We start from the raw sequence: 22,054 nt of genomic DNA on the forward strand, positions 1-22,054 counted from the left end.
GGGGGCCAAAATTTACTTCCCTGTTTGTGTTTTATGTTTTAATAATCTTGTGTTTTGTGTTCTATTAATCCAGTGTTTTATGCTTTATTAATCAAGTTAACCATTGTGAATGTTTGTCTTTCCTTATGTGAAGGTTTGAAGTTCCTGGGTGGCTGGTAGCCAACCTAGTACCAGTTGGGTGTAGATGGAAGGACTGAAGGCATTTTTATTATCATTATTGCCTATTAATAAAAGTGTGATTATTTTTGTTTGTATTTTAATGAGTGACACCCTAGAGGGTGTCAATACGGGGAATCCTAAATTTCCCTGAAATTTGTTATTTTGGGTTTTCTTATTTTGGGTTCACACCCAGTGGGTGTGAAAAGGGGGATTGTGGGGATCTAGATGTGATGACTAGCTTAGAAGGAATGCATTAATGATTAAACATAATGGGTTTGTACTGTACTGATATAAATTGTTTCACATAACAAGCTGTGATTCATGTGAGGAACGTTAGGGGGTAGGATGAGATAAGACTTGTATTTCTCACAGACACGAACACTGCCTCTTTGGGATCTGTGAACCGTCCTTGGACGTAGGTACAAGGAGTACAGGGGAACAGTGTCTATGGGTGCTGACTCTACAGGTTGTGATGATAACAACTTATGCCTGGCAGCAGTGTGCAACGGTAAAGTGCCAAGGGGCTGGGACCAGCCTGTGCGCCAACGTTTGGCTGAGTAAGTATAAACCACGCTCAGTCTCTACTCTGATTGGCCAGCAGGGAGCGGGAACTATCTCTGTCAGAGTATTTGAAGAAGAACTTAGAACAATGGATCAGTTCTCTGAGTGCCCTGTGTGGTATTTCATTTGACCCGTATATACGAACATCATATTTACCATTGAAGTGGTTTGCATTAATTAAAATACTAGTCTATTTTAGAAGACGTGTATTGACCTCTTTTGTTCCTAATACCAGATTTGAATTGACGCAACTTAACAGTACCTAGCGTAGTGTGAAGAAAACTGCACTGCGGATTAGGACGAAGCAGGATTTGTAATGCACTACTTGCTAGGTAGCTACATGTGAGTTGGTCCTTGTAAACCAGCATTCAAATTCATATATATATATTTTTTAAATTGCGAAATAACATAAACATGTCAGTTTGTAGTAGATTATTTGGGCCATTTTATGATTTAGCCAACATTGATTTAGCAGATTGCCTGGTACTCACTCCATGATGCACACAGCTGCACCAGTGCCACTCACTGACCTATCAAACTCCCTACACCACCTTTTACACTTATAATTGGAACCAGTCTATTTACATTTACGTCATTTAGCAGACGCTCTTATCCCGAGCGACTTACAAATTGGTGCATTCACCTTATGATAGCCAGTGGGACAACTTTACAATATATCAATTTTTCTAAAAAAATACATGTTTTTATATATATATATTATATTTTTTGGGGTGGGGGAGGGTAGAAGGATTACTTTTATCCTATCCCAGGTATTCCTTAAAGAGGTGGGGTTTCAAGTGTTTCCGGAAGGTGGTGAATGACTCCGCTGTCCTGGCGTCGTGAGGGAGCTTGTTCCACCATTGGGGTGCCAGAGCAGCGAACAGTTTTGACTGGGCTGAGCGGGAACTGTGCTTCCGCAGAGGTAGGGGGGCCAGCAGGCTAGAGGTGGATGAACACAATGCCCTCGTTTGGGTGTAGGGACTGATCAGAGCCTGAAGGTACGGAGGTGCCGTTCCCCTCACAGCTCCGTAGGCAAGCACCATGGTCTTGTAGCAGATGCAGGCTTCTGGAGGAGCTGGGTGACGTGAGAGAACTTAGGAAGGTTGAACACCAGACAGGCTGCAGCGTTCTGGATGAGTTGTAGGGGTTTAATGGCACAGGCAGGGAGCCCAGCCAACAGCGAGTTGCAGTAATCCAGACGGGAGATGACAAGTGCCTGGATTAGGACCTGTGCCGCTTCCTGTGTAAGGTAGGGTCGTACTCTGCGAATGTTGTAGAGCATGAACCTACAGGATCGGGTCACCGCTTTGATGTTAGCGGAGAACGACAGGGTGTTGTCCAGGGTCACGCCAAGGTTCTTTGCACTCTGGGAGGAGGACACAACGGAGTTGTCAACCGTGATGGCGAGATCATGGAGCGGGCAGTCCTTCCCCGGGAGGAAGAGCAGCTCCGTCTTGCCAAGGTTCAGCTTGAGGTGGTGATCCGTCATCCACACTGATATGTCTGCCAGACATGCAGATATGCGATTCGCCACCCGGTTATCAGAAGGGGGAAAGGAGAAGATTAATTGTGTGTCTCGGAGAGGGTGGAGAGGAGGAGCTGATCGTTCACAGTATCAAAGGCAGCAGATAGGTCTAGAAGGATGAGAGCAGAGGAGAGAGAGTTAGCTTTAGCAGTGCGGAGAGCCTCCGTGACACAGAGAAGAGCAGTCTCAGTTGAATGACCAGTCTTGAAACCTGACTGGTTTGGAACAAGAAGGTCATTCTGAGAGTGATAACAAGAGAGTTGGCTAGAGACGGCACGCTCAAGAGTTTTGGAGAGAAAAGAAAGAAGGGATACTGGTCTGTAGTTGTTGACATCGGAGGGATCGAATGTAGGTTTTTTGAGAAGGGTTGCAACTCTCGCTCTCTTGAAGACGGAAGGGACATAGCCAGTGGTCAAGGATGAGCGAGGTGAGGTAAGGGAGAAGGTCTCCGGAAATGGTCTGGAGAAGAGAGGAGGGGATAGGGTCAAGCGGGCAGGTTGTTGACCGGCCGGCCATCACAAGTCGCAAGATTTCATCTGGAGAGAGAGGGGAGAAAGAAGTCAAAGCATAGGGTAGGGCAGTGTGAGCAGGACCAGCGGTGTCATTTGACTTAATAAATGAGGATCGGATGTCGTCAACCTTCTTTTCAAAATGGTTGACGAAGTCATCCACAGAGAGGGAGGAGGGAGGGGGAGGAGGATTCAGCAGGGAGGAGAAGGTGGCAAAGAGCTTCCTAGGGTTAGAGGCAGAGGCTTGAAATTTAGAGTGGTAGAAAGTGGCTTTAGCAGCAGAAACAGAGGAAGAAAATGTAGAGAGGAGGGAGTGAAAAGATGACAGGTCGGCAGGGAGTCTAGTTTTCCTCCATTTCCGCTCGGCTGCCCTGTTCTGTGAGCTCGCAATGAGTCGTCAAGCCACGGAGCAGGAATGGAGGACCGAAAGTAACATTACTTGCTACTATAATGGAATACAATTGCTTATCATGCATTTTCCTTATCAAGGTCTGGTAATTCCTCATTAAACCCCTGCAGCAGGGTGCACTGTGCACAGATGTGTCAATCGTGATGCATGGTGGGGCTTGTAGTTTAGCCAGTGTATCACTGCTGTTGTCAGCATGCACAAAGAAGAGTGGTGGTCACGTCTGTTGGAACTTATACATTGTAATGTGTAATGTTGTCTATTAGAATATAGTATTAGAATATACTCGCTCAGCAGGGCCTGGAGCATGTCTGGCAGCTTCTGGTCATCTGCCTTCTATGTCGACTTCTCTGGATTCTGGGTGAGATTTCGCATTCCTTTGCGTGAAATGTTACTTTCGGAATTTCACAGAGCTCCTGATAACGACAGAACATGATGAGTCTTAGGAGAGTGATTTTGATTAGGACATTTCTGAGAAATTATATAGAACTGAAGAACTACATGCAGGTTCTACTACATGTTCTCATTCTCTTCTGTGTGTGCTGTTGTTTTTGTTTTGTTCCCCTGGTCAGGCCTCCCCTCATATGTGAAACACCTGAACACCGTGGCGGGAGGGTTCTACACCCTGTACCTGTTCTTTGAGCTCCCCATGGTGTGGGTGGTGCTGCTCAATCTACTTTGCTACCTCATCCTCTTCCTCTGCTGGCACTCCAGTAACCGGGCCACCTTCCTCTCCATCACCATCCTCATCTACCTGCTCATTGGGTAGGTAGATCTGTTACCTGTTACCAAGTGCATTGAAAATGGTTGTCTAATCAGTCTACTCTCCCCTTTTCCTTCCAGAGAGCTGCATATGATGGACACCACCACCTGGCACAAAATGAGAGGATGGTACTTACTCTCAGCGTGAATATACACTACAAACCAGGGGTTGGAACTGGTTTAGGGAACAGAACAGAAAATACATATATTTTTTCAAGGAACAAAATCAGAACCTGGAACGAAAGTGATCTATACTGTTCCAGAACAGAACCGTTATTTTAAAAGCATGGGAACTGGTTAATAACATTCTTTTACATTCCGGGCATTTTTTTTCCAGTCCCACAAAAAACACAACAAAGCACCTATGCAAAGCCCTCCCTCTGCCAATCAGAAAATTCTTCCAGTTCTGCCTGCCAGCTGAAAATCTTTGCCTGTGTGTGCGTGTAGGCTAACTGCCGTTCCCCCTCCGAAGCATGGCTGTAGCCTACAGATGTTACAAGCGTGATTCAGAAGATAGGGAGAGAGATTTTTAATTAGAGAAGAATGGATTAACTTTTTCAGTGCTAATTAGGAATACTATAGTTATCACATTTCACATTGGCTTTATTAACTACAAAAAGGTAAGACGTGTTTTTAATTCTGGTGCCGCTCTGCACATACAAGCTTGTTAGCTAGCTAGCTTCTCTTGTCCAACGTTAGGCCAACTCTGAAGTTCAAAGACATTCAAAGTTCCTCCATGGAAGTCGCTCCTCCGTAGGTATAATTCTGTGGGCCTAATTCCGATAATACATGTCATCACAAGATGCCCAGCGCTTCAAGCCAAGCCTCCTCCTCCACCCTCTCTTGCTCTCTCCCCCCCGCAAAATGTAAGTTGCATTTTGCACCCTACACTTGTCTTTCCATCACGCATGTAAACAACTCACTGAACTATAGCTTGCTCGCACCATAGCAAGCTGCTCTATCTGGTCTGCAGGATTGGTGAAGTAATTTAATGTCGAGCTAAATGAAAAAAAAGAAGAGATTTCAGAGGTTCAAAAAGGAACAGAAAGGAACAATATAAACCGTTACTTTTTTTGGTTCAAACCGGTTCAGAACTTTATTTTGCTGGTCGGAACAGGGGAACGGAACGATTTTTAAAAATGTTGGTACCAACCCCTACTACAAACAATGTTTTCACCGTATTCATGAAAACATGAAATTAATATTTTAAGACTCACTGCGGTCTGTATCAGGTTCCCAGATGGTGGTAGGCTATGAAGGCCATTTTTCTGGCCTTTGACCTGGACCGGGGTGTGGTGACCAACGTGCCCTCTCCTGTGGAGTTCATGGGCTACATCTACTTTGTGGGCACTGTCATTTTCGGACCCTGGATCAGCTTCAACAGCTACAGAGAGGCTATAGAGGGCCACAAGCTGGTGAGTTCAACAATAAGTCTTGTCTTGGCATAGAGATAAGGGTAGCCTGGTTAAACCAGACTAAACGCTGCACTCACTAGTCTAGTTTGACCAGGCTAGGATAAGGGGGGACATGGGTGGAGGGAATAGAGAGAGAAAGATGGTATTGAGATGTTCTCTTCTTCCTCAGAACTTCTCCTGGATATGGAAAGTGTGCGTCAGCTGGGTGAAGAGCCTAACTGTGTCTGGTCATCTCTAACTGTGTTGCTCCCTACCTCTTCCCTTACTTCATCCCTATCTATGGGGACACGTTGCTACGCAAGTGAGTGGATGACTTAACCTCTTGTAATGATTTACCGTAGGTCAGAAAAAGCTTCCACAGACATTGATGATTGTGAACGTCCCCAAAAAGTGCAATATAGGGGAGGGTGGGGTCAAGTGCATTTTTTAGATGAGGAGCAGGATTATTTAAGATACTGTTTGAAGAGGTAGGTTTTCAGATGTTTTCGGAATACGGAAGATGGGCAGGGACTCTGCTGTCCTAGCTTCAGGGGGAAGCTGGTTCCACCATTGGGGTGCCAGGACAGAGAAGAGCTTGGACTGGGCTGAGTGGGAGCTGCCCTCCCGAGTGCCAAGAGACCTGAGGTGGCAGAACGGAGTGCTCTGGTTGGGGTGTAGGGTTTGAGCATAGCCTGAAGGTAGGGAGGGGCAGTTCCTCTTGCTGTTCCGTAGGTAAGCACCATGGTTTTGTAGTGGATGCGAGCTTCAACTGGAAGACAGTGGAGTGTGCGGAGGAGCGGGGTGACATGAGAGAACTTGGGAAGGTTGAAAACCAGGCGGGCTGCTGCGCAGTGGCGGCTCCTGAAAAAATTCTCAGGGGGGGCAATTTTTCTGATGATTTAGGTGACCTACACACATTTTTAAAAAGATATGTCCAGCAACAACATGAAGACAGGGAAAAGCATATAAGTCAATACTGATATACACATTACTTGCTTCAAAAAGGCCTCATGGTTGAATTGGAAATATGTGCACCTGAGCATAATTCACAACAAGCAAGCAGGAGCTTTTGATAGAGGCTACTGAAAATGCAAGTTGATGATGCAAGTTATTGGTAATAAGAAATTTTTATAGACTTCCATATTCTGCCCTCTTGTATAGATTTGCGGAAATGAACAGTGATAGACATTTTGCCTGAAAACAGAATTTGAAAATAATTTCTAGAAAAGGTAAACACAGCTATCTGTATGGCTTTGTAAAAATGAACAACCATATTCTGGCCAATTGTATAGATTTGTAAATATGAACAACCATATTCTGGCCAATTGTATAGATTTGTAAAAATGAACATGAACAGATTATTATTTATTTTTTTACTTTTTTTTTAATGAAAAATAACTATTTTAAACAACATCAACTGTGAACTGATTTGGGCGTGTGTGTGTGTTAAAGAGACAGACAGGGAGGGACAAAGAGAGAGAGAGGCTACATTACTTGTACTGAAACTGTTCTCTTCTCTCTTTCAAAGCAGCAAAGCGGTCAATGACTTTCTCATTGAAATCAGGCATGCTGAGGACTAGTTCCCTCTCCATGGAAAGCATGGCCAGTGCATTCAGACGTTCCTGGCCCATTGAATTTCGCAGGAATGTCTTAACTCGTGTCAAAGTTGAGAAACATCTCTCAGCTTCAGCTGTTGTCATGGGAGTAGTTATGAGGATGTTCAACAGAGTCACAGTCTCAGAGAACGTCTCCTGGAGGTTGTAGCTCATGAGAACCTGGTACAGTGCCAGTGCACCACAGCAGCCCTTGAATTCAGGATTCTCACAGATCAGAGATAGTTCTGTCTTGAGCTTTGCCTTGCTCAGCATGGGGTATGCATTCACAGTGGCATTCAGAGCCTCATCAGGAAATGAATGGCAGTACCTTTCAAACATGTCTGCTTGCAGTAAGGTAGCACTTGTCGTATCTGATGAATGGTGGTCATTATTGCTGTCAACAAAGAGTCCGTTTTTTGCTGCATCGTGTTAGAGGCTTTTAATAAAATCACGAGGTTACAGCATAAATGACAGGTGACATGACACCCGGAGAACGGCTCCCCCGATTGCCATGGCCGTTCTGACGTCTTCCTCGCCTAACCCCCCTATTTATAAACAACGAAGCTGACCTCTTCTGGCCAATCCCCAGTCTCCAAGACACTTCCGGTCTGCTGGATGTGGCGTTACACCTAAAACCTTCCCTCTGGATACTAACATAAACACATTCCATTTCTTCATGAAAACATTTAACAAAGGCATAATCTTCAGATACTATATTCCCCCCTTCGAGACGAACTAAACGTCTCGAAAACAACCAGAATAGGATTATGACTAGTAACCATTTATCTTATTGAGTATCTTTAACATTAAACTAAAAAACATTCTCCTCTAGAGTGTAAATACCTTTCTATGAAATATGAATAACTGTTTATGAAGTGTGAATACATTACTATCTTTATGAAGTGTGAATACATTACTATGAAATATGAAGAAATCTCTATGGAGTGTAAGAGCGAAAAACTGTCCGGCAGCCATCTTTTCAGATATCCATCCATCAATCAAGACAGTAAAATTCTCTCACGGTCCCTCTGCCCCAGGCAACCACCGTCGGTACTCCAGATAACCTCATAAACCATGTAAATGCATTTTGAAACTATGATGCAATTAAATACACATGTAAGCCCCTGCAAACAAAATCCTATCCAAAAACATCCACTGTACGGCTGGTCAACCCATCGGATCGTACAATGAATCTCTCCTTCCTAGCCTCTCTGTCCCTAAACATTCACCGAAATAAACACAAACATCTAAGATCCTCACATGTATTCAATAACATCAAACATCATTCTACAAAAATTAATACCTGAGACTATTACACAATTATGTATTACACATGTCTATATTTCATTGCAGACACTGGAATGTAGTCCACTACACTTCATCTCCCTGTAGTCTTGACTTGGATGAATGGATTGTTGATGATGAAATCAGCCACACCCTCCTTGTTTCATCTCCTCCAGTCATATTGTCCCTTCATATTGTCTTTGTTTGAGTATTTCAATCTCCACATGTTCTCCCAAATGCTTCTGGAATGAAAAGAAAAGAAACGACCAAACAGTATCTTTTGCAAAACAACCCTTTCAAATTAAACATCAATATCCACTAAGAATATAAACTGATATATAAATGATGCATGAATCACATAAACCTATTCCCCCCTTTGATTCATAAATCATACCAACATCACCCCAATATAGAATTTTTTTTTTGAAAAATAATCAACTCATAAAAAATGATATTTATCCATCAGTAGTCCATCCATCTTCCTCCAGATCAGGAACAGTCAACACCGGCATCTGAGTGTTGTCTCCAGGAATCACTCTCCAACCTATCTCAATATCATAGCTTTCTCAAAGGTCAGTAACAAATTACAAACATCACACAGTGTTATCAAAGCTGAAACTAAAATCTGACCCATCACTGCCCCTACTGGCCTAATTGATCTTGCAACCAAGTCTTCCAAATGCATCCCTTATTTAACCCCAGTGATATTATCTGAAAGTATAACTAATATTTATCACTATGATCTTCCCAAATGTTACACCATACCATGAATAAAGTCCCCCCTTCTCCCTTAAACTTATCCTTCAATGATAGGCTTGAAGCCTATGACATGTCCCTTTTCATCCTATTTTGAACTCTAGTTTCAAATTGATCTGTGTTCGGTGCTACTCCTCTTTTAATAGTAAAAGCCTCATATGGAAGCTTCAACGTTGACATGTAACAAAATCCTTTCCATCCATAATGTAAGAATATATATACGTTTTATCATCACAAACCCTCCAAATATCTCTAAAATTCCCCATAGCCACATTGTCAGACAAAAGCTAATCCTTTAACCATCAAAGTCCTGCTGTTCCTACTAACTGATCCATAAAAAATTACATTATATTTGTCATCTCTAACCTTATGTTCATGCTTATCCAAAGTTATCATATAACATCCCAATCTGATATTCCCATAAACATACCCTTTACCTCATATGTTTTATTAGAACAAAAACAACTTTTAGCCCTCAATGTTTCACCTGAATACTTCAGGGTTCCGTTGTTACCTAATTTTCCTTTCCCATTTAACAATTCCCATATTAATTCACTTAACCCAATTCCACCTAACCCTAGGCTTAAACCACTGTTCTGACAACGACATTATTTTATCTGTCAATGACTGTTGCTAATACCACAGTCATGACAAAGCATAAGACTGACCCATACCTGATAGAGGCCGCGCGACCGTCTAACATGTTTGGTGCTGGAATCCTCAACAGACATGGACCCTCAAGATTCCTCACTGATCTTACAGAATGAGTTAATATATCTCTAATTTCCACAACAGAAGAACGAGCGGCACTGATCAGATACCTCTCCCTGTCTGTCATCAAAATCAAAGATCTCATCCTGTCCTCCATGATGAATCTATATTCTCTCTACTACTATCTGTTCTCCTATTTTAACCCCATTCGTACTATCATTGACAGCACTCTCCATCCGTAACATAACCCATGAGTCTAAAATTCCCCATTTAATTTCAGAAAAGTTGTTGTCGATGTCATACTCCCTCTTTTGCTATTGCCATCGTATCACTAATCCCTTCCAAAGTTACCATTAAAGTAGTTGACTTAATTGCTGTATCAACCCTAATTACTTCCAGTGCAAAAGTTCCCATTATCCTCTGTGTATTATCTACTGTTGGAGTGACTACTATAATCTACTCTTCCTGAACTCCCTCGGTGACTGCGGAAGCTTCACCAGCTTTCAAATCTTCCATCCTAAGCGTCACTTTACGAATTATATAGCCTTTTAACCAATAATTCTTAACCGGAACAACTTCTAATGCTTGCCCTAGATAAGTACACATATATTCTCCCTGACCTTTCTCTGTAACATTACGCCAAATAAGTGAACAGTCACTCCTAACCTCTTCCACTTCATATCGTTGTACAACCTATCCCTCCTTTGGCTAGGTGCAACAGCTTCTACTCTTGGTCCTGATAACAATACCCATTCTCCATAATTATCTCTCCATATGGGAGGAACATCACCATCCTAACCCTAATAAGTATTCTTTCCCTAACATTGGTGCTGTATTGGTTCCCTTATAATCAAATGCGATATATTTATGGCTTTAATACCTATCAATGTTGAAAGAGTTAACTTGCTTCTCACTGTTGTTATAATAGACTGAAGTGTGAATGTCCTTAGTTACTCCTAGTTTTTCCCCCAATATAAAAGTTGTCTTTGCTTGTCCTTCCATCTATCACCACTAGTGTCACTTTTTCCCCAAATCTCAGTCCTTTCTCTAATTCCTGACTTTCAAACTTTTGATTACCCAACATACACCTATAATGACCTTGATCTTCCTACTCTACAGTGTCCTTCACCATTGTTCTCTCTCTTACTACTACCTTTGAAATTTAGCTTACTGTCTCAGAGTTCCTTCAACCCTAATCTACTCCTAACTTATTTTAATCTAATCTTTTCTCTCATAACATTTACAACTTTTCCCCCTGATTTTCACACAATCCCTTACCACCAAATGTTTAGAATATGTGATTGGGAAAGTTCCCCACCTGCTTCTGACTCATTACACACAGACTTGGCAAACGTCTAAACACCTTTTAGCCTAGCCTGAAATCCCTTAGTGTAAGAATGTAACCCAGAATAATAGTCACCCCTTTTAACTTTATTTTTCCAGACAGATTGTCTAATAGACAGAACAATAGATTATCATCCTTCCTATGATATTATCTTTTTAAGCAAATGATTCCCAGATTCCCAAAAACCCAGTCGTCTAGTGTACATCTTATTGTACAATTCAATTTAAACAATGCATCTCTTCCCAACACTGCCATAACAGTTTCTTCTAATATTAGTATGTCTATTTTGATTTCTCTTTGATTTTTATAGCAGAGCTCCATTGATTCCCTAACTTCAATTGTTAGCTATTTTCTCTTCTTCTCTAATCGATTCCCTCAGCAATGCACCCCCCTTCCGGATCTTCTAGACACTAACAGGTGATCTTCACTTGCTACTTCATCTTCCTCTGTTGTTTTCTCCCGACTCATTTTCATCACAGGTAAAGTACCAATCTGTCCACAATTATAACAGTCTTCTGAAAGTTGCTGAAAGTGTAGCTGAAATCTTCCTCCTTTTTCTTCTTTGTTCTTCTCCAATTCTTGGGATCCTCTCAGCAGTTTCTCCTCTTCTTTATCTTCAACTGTGTTACTTCTAAACTATTTGCTTTATCCAGGCATGATAAGCATCGGTCTATATCTCTATTTCTTCTTTGCTAGTCATTGTAGGATAAAATCCTCTCGAACATAAAGCACCTTTAATCTCCAAATCTTCATCACTTTCTTCATCTTCGTTTCTCTCTTGCCAACTTCCTTCTGATCACAGAGTCATATCCACCCATGCATGACCTCTTCATCATCACTCTCATCTTCATCATCCTCATCTTCTTTAAGTTCACTCTTCTCTTCCAGACATCTAATTTTCTTCCTTCTGGAGTTCTGGATTCATCTTCATCGTCGTTTCTGCTTGTCCTCTATCTATTATTCGTCTTCATCTCTGATGCCATAATCACCCTGCTGGATGATCACTGAAAGCTGAGGATAAACCTCCCTAAGCTGTACTTTTTGCTGAATCCGTATGTGAGAAAGGTGTACTAACATCTGCCATTAGTTTCTCCTAACACATCAACCCTTTTACATTCCTTTATTGTGAACTAGCTTATTTTAGACTGTATAGCCTAAGGCTTCCCCCCTGTAATTATTAATATAACCCTAAACAACTCCAAATAAATCCAAATAAATCAATTAAAAATCATGAATAATTAAAACCAATTTTTATTCCTATGTCACCAATTTATCAATTAGTGTTGGCTATCTTACCACAACCCATCAACTGCCAGTAAATGCAAGTTAGTCATCTTCAGACTAAAATACCCATAAACAAAGCCTGTAACCCCTTGCTCTATAACCCATAATTATCATAAATTTACAGAAGAATGTCCGTCTTCGATTCCCAACACATCTGTAATCAAACCCCAGTGATACACAGAGCTTCCAAAATGCAATTTTTTATGAAATAGTATTTGCCAAGCCTATGTAAAATTGTCATAACATCACATATCTTGTTAGGATGATTTTGTGCACTAGCCTGATCTGATCCTCTCGTCTGACTCTGCCTCGTCACACCTTGTCACGTGGCCACGTCAGTCACATGTTAACCCCTCCTCTCTCCTGTCGTATCGTATCGCTCCACTCATATGACAGAAAAAAACAGAGACACAGAATCACATTTTAGTAGTTAATGCCATCACTGAGTATTTCCAACCATTCAATATTCATTCGTTCTACATTATTCACTCTAAGACTAAACTCAGAACTAAATAGATCGCTCAAAAACATTATTTTATTTTAATCCGTTATTTAATTATTTAATTCAATTTATTATAATCCGCTACCATATATCTAATTTATAAATTCAATAGGTTACAAAACAAGTTTCATCTTTAACCAATCGCAGTTTAAACTAGAATCATCGTGTTAAAATTTCTCCTCTGTCTGTCTATTTTCCCTTGCAGGGTTACGCCAAATGGGACCTATGACCTTAACCCACCATTTTGTTTTGTAGGCTTAACCCAACCTCATGTCGTAGTTTTTAGCCCCGTAAAATCAACACGTGTCCTAATCTCGTGTCATAAACTCCCCCTTTCTGTAGTGTAGTATCGCAAAATTAAACGCATGCGCACAGCCATTCAAAAATCCCTTTTCACCGTAGAAGGAAGATTCTCTACTCTCTCTCCCCAAACAGACAGAATAACACTCCAGCTGTAACTCCCGTTTCCCCCTTATAGTCAAACAACATTTAACAGCGCTCACAAAACATATAACCTGACTTAAACACAGAGACAAATTTAAGAGACTTTAATCCATCGCAATGGAATCTCTAAGGATACGTTAGCATGTAGCCCACAACACAATTAGCATTTAGCATTAGCCTCTAGCCACGATGTACCATGTAGCATGAAACACACTCCCATTTAGCCTTGACATTAGCCTTAGCCTCTAGCTAACTGCGGCCTACTACGCAAATAAATATCCTGCACTGCCCTATCAATTTTAAACATATTTATCCTACCGTTTTTGCTACCGGGACTAATGACCATTACACCGAGAAATCAGACCCAATCAAACACCCCGTCGGACGAGAGTCAAATCATAATCACAATCAGATAAACCTCCTTAATCCGAGCTCTCTTTAAGAAGAAAAAACCCACCGTCCACCCATTCTATCGTGTGAACGGATTTGCCGGCCCGACATCTAAAATGGCCCCCCCTGGAGATCTTAAATGGTACAGTGCCCTAAAGAATGCGCATATCTGCCTTAATCGTCACTTCAATACTTAAATCCTACCGTTTAATGCTCTACATTCCAATTATCTGCCGTTTCAATGGAATAACATTTTAGCAGACTCTAGTCGACCGCAATAACGCCACCCGAGGCAAGGTCGGAATGGTGCATCTCTCCAGTGTACACAAGTCGTATCCAATCTAACAAACTCCGAAGCGGTAAGAAAAACTCACCATTTTTTTTTGGGCCATGCTTCAAGCGAGTTAGCCTGGCGGTTGACTGAAACAAGGAAGAGACGCAAACCCAGCCCCACGTTGGGCGCCATTATGTCGTATCTGATGAATGGTGGTCATTATTGCTGTCAACAAAGAGTCCGTTTTTTGCTGCATCGTGTTAGAGGCTTTTAATAAAATCACGAGGTTACAGCATAAATGACAGGTGACATGACACCCGGAGAACGGCTCCCCGATTGCCATGGCCGTTCTGACGTCTTCCTCGCCTAACCCCCCTATTTATAAACAACGAAGCTGACCTCTTCTGGCCAATCCCCAGTCTCCAAGACACTTCCGGTCTGCTGGATGTGGCGTTACACCTAAAACCTTCCCTCTGGATACTAACATAAACACATTCCATTTCTTCATGAAAACATTTAACAAAGGCATAATCTTCAGATACTATACACTCACAAGGTGGCCAGAGAAAGAGAACCTTTCTTTGGTGTGATCCAGGATGGTGTTGCAGACCTCTTCAGACAGCCTCTGCTTCTCCTCTTCTCTCAAAGCTGTTCTGGGTCTTTTGGCTCCTGTTGCTTCTTGTAGCTGCTGTTGAGAGGAGTCCCTGAAGGCAAACAGACCAATGTGTTTGTTGGCTTTGTACAGTATTGTTGTCTATGTGATGCACAGGTATATGCAATGTATCCATGTATAGTACAAATACTTCAGTTCCACTTAAAATGGGCAGGGATGCATAATGTCTTTAGTGTTTAAGTTAGCCTTTGTGTCTCACATAGCCTGGATGTTCAGCACAGTATACAGTGGTGCTCATAAGCTTATGAGCCCATGCTAAAGTTGACTAAAAAGAGGAATAAAAAAGAAAAGAAAATTGGTGTCCTTAAAGGTTGGATTTTCCAACTTTTTTAATTAAGTCATTAAGATCAATTTCCAAAAGATGATTTTTTAAATTTTTTATTCCTCTTTTTAGTCAACTTTAGAATGTGTTCATACACTTATGAGCACCACTGTACAGTACACATAGTATATAAAATAAGCTAGATTACACCACTGGCCATATATAATGAGAATAATGTAATTTCAAACACAAATGCAGTCTCCTTTCATGCATACATTTTCCAAATAAAGCTCTGCTTTGAGAAAGATCGAATGATATTGTTTAATCTTACCTTATGGCCTGCACACTGCTTGTGTAGCTGTCGAGGGCACGTTTGATGAAGACAGCATCGATGTCCTTCTTCTGTAGCTTCTGGTACAGAATGTCGACGTGGGGCATGATTTTGTGAAAAAGCCCCAGGAAAAAAATAAAATCTTCATCATGTAGCATCCTCACGTAGCCAGATGCCTCTCTCACGGTGGGCTGGTCAAATGAACCCAATGAACCCGTCCGGATGGCTTCAAAACATTCTATGAGGTCGTCTCGATTCTCGTAGACAGTGTTCACGACTCTGCTGTTGAAGTTCCACCGTATGGATGAAGGTCTGGGCAGTCTTCGTGCAACAGTCTGGTCAAGAATGCTGGTGCGTTTGGGTGACCGGGAAAAAAAAGTTGCAATCCCGCTCAGATCGGAAAAGAAAATGTTCACTTTTTTTGATGCGAGAAGTAGCTTGCTGCATGATCAAATTCAGCTGATGCGCATAGCAATGCACGTAATGGGCATTCTTGAAATGCTCACGCACCTTTTGCTGCACACCAGCCTTCTCTCCCCTCATCACACTGGCTCCATCGTAAGCTTGCGCAATGAGTTTGACTTTCTCGTCGTCGGCAAAAAGACCGTTCAGTCTCTCCAAAAGCACACTGGCGATTGAGACTGAGGTTGATTCGAGATGGGAAAGAACTCAAAAAAGCGCTCCTGCACTTTGTGGTTGCTATCTATGTACCTCAGCACAAGCACCAGCTGTGTCTGTGTAGAAACGTCCGTGGTCTCGTCAGCTTGGATAGCTACGAAGTTCGCCGACTTCACCTCCTCCACAATATGTTCCCTCATGACCGCTAGCATACACTCCAGTAGCTCGTTTTGAATGGTCTTTGATGTGCCCTTGAAAACTTTAGCATTTTTAAGATGGTCATCAAACACCTCATCTAATTGTGCCACAAAGTTGACAAATCCAAGAACAATACCAGGGTTGGTGGAGCCCTCAGTTTCATCTTTGCCTCGCAAAGCTAGCCATCTTGACAGTAGTACGTGAATTGATTGACGCTGCTACCCGCTCTTTTCTTAGTTATGTTCATGGTTACTTATGTTACGTATGACGAAAGCGCGTAAGTGCAAGCCCTCCCGGAACCCATAGAGATTGTATTGAAAGCTCTGATATTTGAAAAAAAAAGATTTTACATGAGAGTCTATGAGAGACTTCTGGGGCGATTTTCAACCTGACTGAAATCGCCCCAAAAGGGGCGGGGCCATTTGAAGCACGACTTTAGCCTGATTGGATATTTAGTGGCAGATCAGACGTCTAGATTAGAACACTGATAACTACTGTTGCCGTGATATAATTGATTAGAAAAAAAATCCCTTCCTTTTCCCGTTTGGCAGTGCGTCGCCCATATCGCCCTAATGAACACACCGCCCCTGCTGCTGCGTTCTGGATAAGTTGGAGGGGTTTGATGGCACAAGCGGGGAGCCCAGCCAACAGCGAGTTGCAGTAGTCCAGACGGGAGAGGACAAGTGCCTGGATTAGGACCTGCGCCGGTTCCTGTGTGAGATAGGGTCATACTCTATGGATGTTGTAGAGCATGAATCTGCAGGAGCGGGTCACTGCTTTGATGTTTGAAGAGAACGACAGGGTGTTGTCCAGGATCACGCCAAGGGAGGGCAACACTGTGGAGAAGTCAACCGTGATGGAGAGGTCTTTGAGCGGGCAGGCCTTCCCCGGGAGGAAGAGCAGTTCTGTCTTGTCGAGGTTGAGCTTGAGGTGGTGGACCGACATCCAAGTTGAGATATCTGCCAGGCACGCAGAGATGCGTGTCGCCACCTGGGTGTCAGAAGGGGGGAAGGAGAAAAATAGTGTCATCCGCATAGCAATGGTAGGAGAGACCATGTGAGGATATGACGGAGCCAAGTGACTAGGTGTATAGCGAGAAGAGTAGAGGGCCTAGAACCAAGCCCTGGGGGACACCAGTAGTGAGAGTACGTGGTGCAGACACAGATCCTCTCCACGTTACCTGGTAGGAGCGGCCATTGCAGTGAGATTAGTAGGCGAGCAGCCTCTAGTAAAGATGAGGTCAAGCATATTGCATGCCTTGTGAGTTGGAGGGGATTGGTGAAGGGTGAGGTCAAAAGAGGCAAGGAGGGGAAAGAGAGAGTTGGAAAGAAATTAATCGAAGGCAGACGTCGGGAGGTTGAAGTCGCCAAGTACGAAGAGCGGTGAGCCATCGTCAGGAAATGAGCTTATCAAGGTGTCAAGCTCATTGAGGAACTCTCCCAAGGGCACCTGGTGGGCGATAGATGACAATAATGTTAAGCTTGAGTGGACAAGTGACAGTGACAGCGTGGAATTCAAATGAGGAGATGGACAGGTGAGAGAGGGAGAAAAGAGAAAATCTCCACTTAGGAGAAATTAGTAGACCTGTGCCACCACCGCGACAACCAGATGCTCTCTGACTATTTGAGAAAACATAGTCAGATGAAGAAAGAGCAGCTGGAGTAGCAGTGTTCTCTGGGGTGATCCAAAACTCTGTCAGGGCCAAAAAGTAAAGGGACTGAAGGGCAGCATAGGCTGAGATGAACTCAGCGTTCTTCACAGCAGATCGACAGTTCCAAATGCTGCCGGAGACCCGGAATTCCACATGGGTTGTGCGCGCAGGGTACTCTAAATTAGAAGGGTTGCAGCCAAGTGGTGGGGAGCGTCTGTAACGCCTACAGGGAGAGGTACGAAACGGTATAGAAAACACACACATAGTTGACATAGCTACAAAATAGCAAAATTAGATAATCTGTAAATATCTAGGTAAAATACTCAGGTGAGAGAGTGGTGTGGAGCCTCCCCCTCTTTCCTTCCTTGAATAACTCGGCAGAACAACTCGGCAGAACCATCTTTGTTTCGGCAATGGTCTTAGTTTTGCGACAAAACCACCACTGACACGACCGCCGCTGAGAAACCAGGATATTTTTGTACTTTATTAGGATCTCCATTAGCTGTTGCAAAAGCAGCAGCTACTCTTCCTGGGGTCCACACAAAACATTAAACATGACATAATACAGAGCATTAATAGACAAGAACAGCTCAAGGACAGAACTACATCAATTTAAAAAAGGGAGACTGAATAACTAACGCTAATTGCCTAGCAGAGGTGGAGAGCACACCTCCCTGTACTAATTGCTGATTGCCTATTAGAGGTGAAACCACTCCCCCCAATACAGCCACTGATTACCAAAACAAGTCACAAATTGCCCTTCCCCTTGATCCTGGTTGATGTGTCAACAACTATCTGCAAATTATGAGCAGTCAGCAGTTCACACACCAAGCAGGCCACTGGGAAAAAAGGCAGCACTTAAAGTAGATGTCCCTAGCTAGCAAAAAGACAGTACTAGACCGCAACAGATAAAAAGCCGCCTACACATTTATGTACTGAATTAAATATTACCACTACCTTTTTAGAGCCATGTATATCTTTATTTCCCAAACACAATTCAACACAATCGCAATCACTTTTTTTTCTCTTTTCATCATTTTAAGCATCTTTTAATAATAATAATAATAATAGTAACAATACATGGGACATACAGTATATAGCGCTTTTTAAGGACCCAAAGTTGCTTTATAGTTGTAAAAACGAAAAAAAAACAAAAAAAACAGGAGTCAAAACAAAACATCAGAATAAACAAAAACATGAATAAAGAGAGGGGTGGGCTCAAAAAAGGGAAAGAGTGTGATGTATCAGTGTATGGGGAGGGTTGGGATTTGGCTACGAACCCGGTTTAGGGTTTGGGTTAGGTGCTGCTCGGTATGTGTTTGTTACGCATAACACCTAACAAACACTTTGTACTTTTTAAAACACTTTTAACATAGGCCAGGCCCTGTTGTTACCTCATATCCCAGCGATAATGCCTTGCATTATGCCTGGGAAGAAAACACTTCAATTTGCTCAATTTACCCCATGGCCATTGGCTCAACTTACCCAAGGCAAACATTTTGACTATATTATCCGACACAGCTACAAGGATGCACTTTCATGCTAGGTTTAGGACCTCATATTGAAGCTTATAGAGACCCCAACTGATTTATAGTATAATCTTAAAAATATCTACTTTGGTTTAGATACAAACATCATAAAACCTCAACACAATAAATTCATTTTGACATGGTGAAAATCTGTTTTTTGGACCTAACTTGCTTACCACTTTTTCCATGTGGTTTATTCCTTCACATACTTCATAAAATGAGGACCTCTTCCTAAATATTTGGTCAAATTATTCATTTTCTGTATAGTTTCCTAGAAACAAGGGTGGCTCAACTTACCCCTTTGGCTCAACTAACCTCACTCTCCTCTAAATGTTTTTGTAGGAAAGGTATTTGAGGAATGTATTTCTGTAGTGTAATGGGCCATTCATATTTGTTCCTTTCTCTCCTTCCAATAAATTGTCTTATTTTGCCTGGGCTCTATCCCCAGCAAAACAAACGGAAGATCAGGTCATTATTTATCTGATATTATGACGATAGAATATCCCCCACCTGTCTCTGTACTTTATATTGCATGTCCATTTCTAACTCACCAGCTGTGCCAACTCCCTGTCACCTGCACGTCTGTACACCAATCATTCCCACAACCGCGTCTGTCTCTGCCCTGCCCACTCATGCCATGAGACTTGATAATGTGAGTCTGTATCAGTTAAATGTATTAAATAAAATGAAATGGTGATAATTGATTACAATTTTCCTTCAATTGTTTGCTGCACAGAGGTTCTGTGGCAAGGTACTGTATGTTTTTGCAATTTATATTAAAATAGAAAAGTATTATTGTTAAGTGTGATTTGAGGCTTTAATTGTGACAGGTGTCTTCTAATCTAACCTTCTTTCATTGACCTCTAGGTGGCTCCTAGCCTACGAGAATGCACTCTCCTTCCACTTCAGCAACTACTTTGTGGGTTACCTGAGTGAGACCACCACCACTCTGGCTGGAGCAGGCTTTACTGAAGAGAAAGACAACCTCAAATGGTCAGTACATTGAAGCATCATGGTCACTAGGCTTGGCATAGACTTGCCATAAGTTAAATAGTTTGTTTGCCCCCCTCCTAGTTCTCTTTCCCCCCTGAAACAGCCCAACTGAAATGCCTGTGTTTTCTTCTCCAGGGATATGACTGTTGCTTGGCCCCTTCATGTGGAGTTTCCCAGGTCTATGGTGGAGGTGGCCACCTCGTGGAATCTGCCCATGTCCCGATGCCTCAATACCTGTAAGCTTTCTGTGAAATTGATCAAATTTAGAGCATTGTTAGCTTACTTTGAACCACAATAATACAATGTTTTTTATCACCTGTTTTCACAGTTGCCCTCCTACAATGACATTTAAAGCAGTAAACATCCCAACTCAATTACTCTTTCTGAACTGGAATACAAACTTGATCCTCTGAAAACTGTTCTGTCTGATCACCCAGATGTTTTTACCAGTGCTCACAACCTTGGAACCTTTCCAGCCATCCTAGTGACATACACAACCAGTGCACTTCTACATGTGAGTATGCAAGAGCAGGTGTGGGTGAGAGTATGGGTGTGTAAGATATATTTTCTTACCATTGTCTCCTTTGGCCTGTAGGGTCTGAGCTTCCACCTGGGTGCAGTGCTACTGTCTCTCGGGTTCATCACGTAAATTGAGCATGGTAAGTCTGTAAAAGGAGTTCCACGTTACCTTTCAAGGATAACATTATTTACATCTGGAGAATAACTTAAGGTGACATACAAAGTTTGTTTATTACTAATGAACAATCAATCAACTTGGCTGTGACACAAAGCACAGCAAATGCTGTGTAGGCATGATAGGATAAATCATTGTGACCTTTATGTGATCTGCCTGAGACTAATTTTGTTGCATACCCGCTGTTCCAGTTTTGCGGAAGAGACTGGCAGCCATTTTTAACACGTGTATTCTGTCAAAGAAATGTCAGCCAAACTGCACTCACAAGAACAAAAAAGTATGGTTTAATACAAATAAAAAAAAGGTGATATTTATGCATAATGATATTTTCATGTGTAAAGTCTAAAGATTTTTCAGTGTTGGTCCCATGCAAATGGACCAAACAACATTTCACAATAACTCTTATACTAAACCAATGCCAAAAAATCCCCAATAAGAACGTTTGCATTACAGCATGATCTTTCTTCTCTGTCTCCCATCCACACAGGCCCTGTGGGTGTACATTATTAACATAGCCTTCAGTGCCCTGGCAGTCTTCCACCTGGCATATCTGGGCTCTCTGTTCAACTTCAGTGTGGGCTACATGGATGATGATGAGGAGGTAACTATTTACTGAATGGTGTTCAGCTCTAAGATGGCCAAACTCTCATACATTACTCTGATTATACGATGTCACGTAGCACCGTCAGATCTTTTAGAACAAAGCGTTATGGTTGATTTGGGTATTTTAAACCCATGTCTGTTTTCTCCCTCTACAGAGTGACGTGGCCAACCACACCATTCAGAAGTGGACGGAGCTGAGCTGGGCCAGCCACTGGGTGACGTTTGGCTGCTGGGTGCTCTACCGCATAATCCTCTAGATGTGTGAGAGAGAGGGAGCGAGAGAGAGCTGGGGACAGAGAGACATAGAGAAAAGGGATGCAATAACAAGAGGGAATTAATGTGAGCCTGTTGAGGAAAGACCGGCTCTCTACTGCACTGTGAAGTTGTATTGGACTGAAGAGTACACACAACCACCCTATGGACAGTATATTAACTATTTTCTCAATACCAACATACAGTGCTCAGGACACCGCCTAAGAGACTAGGTTATCTACTTACTGTAACCTGCTAGTGACAAACTATTTTTGATACACTTGAAATAATGCCCCACTCTTACTTAATCACATCGTTTTTAATCACATCGTTTTGTTTGAGCTGTTGC

At 42.3% G+C, this 22,054-nt stretch overlaps 1 pseudogene; it reads left to right on the plus strand.

The window, feature by feature from the left end:
• The first annotated feature begins 3,794 nt into the window (after positions 1–3,794).
• On the plus strand, positions 3,795–21,741 carry LOC121546693 (annotated as a pseudogene).
• Positions 21,742–22,054: the final 313 nt, after the last annotated feature.

The sequence above is a fragment of the Coregonus clupeaformis genome, chromosome 30 (assembly GCF_020615455.1).
Source record: "Coregonus clupeaformis isolate EN_2021a chromosome 30, ASM2061545v1, whole genome shotgun sequence".
NCBI classification, from domain to species: Eukaryota; Metazoa; Chordata; class Actinopteri; order Salmoniformes; family Salmonidae; genus Coregonus; species Coregonus clupeaformis.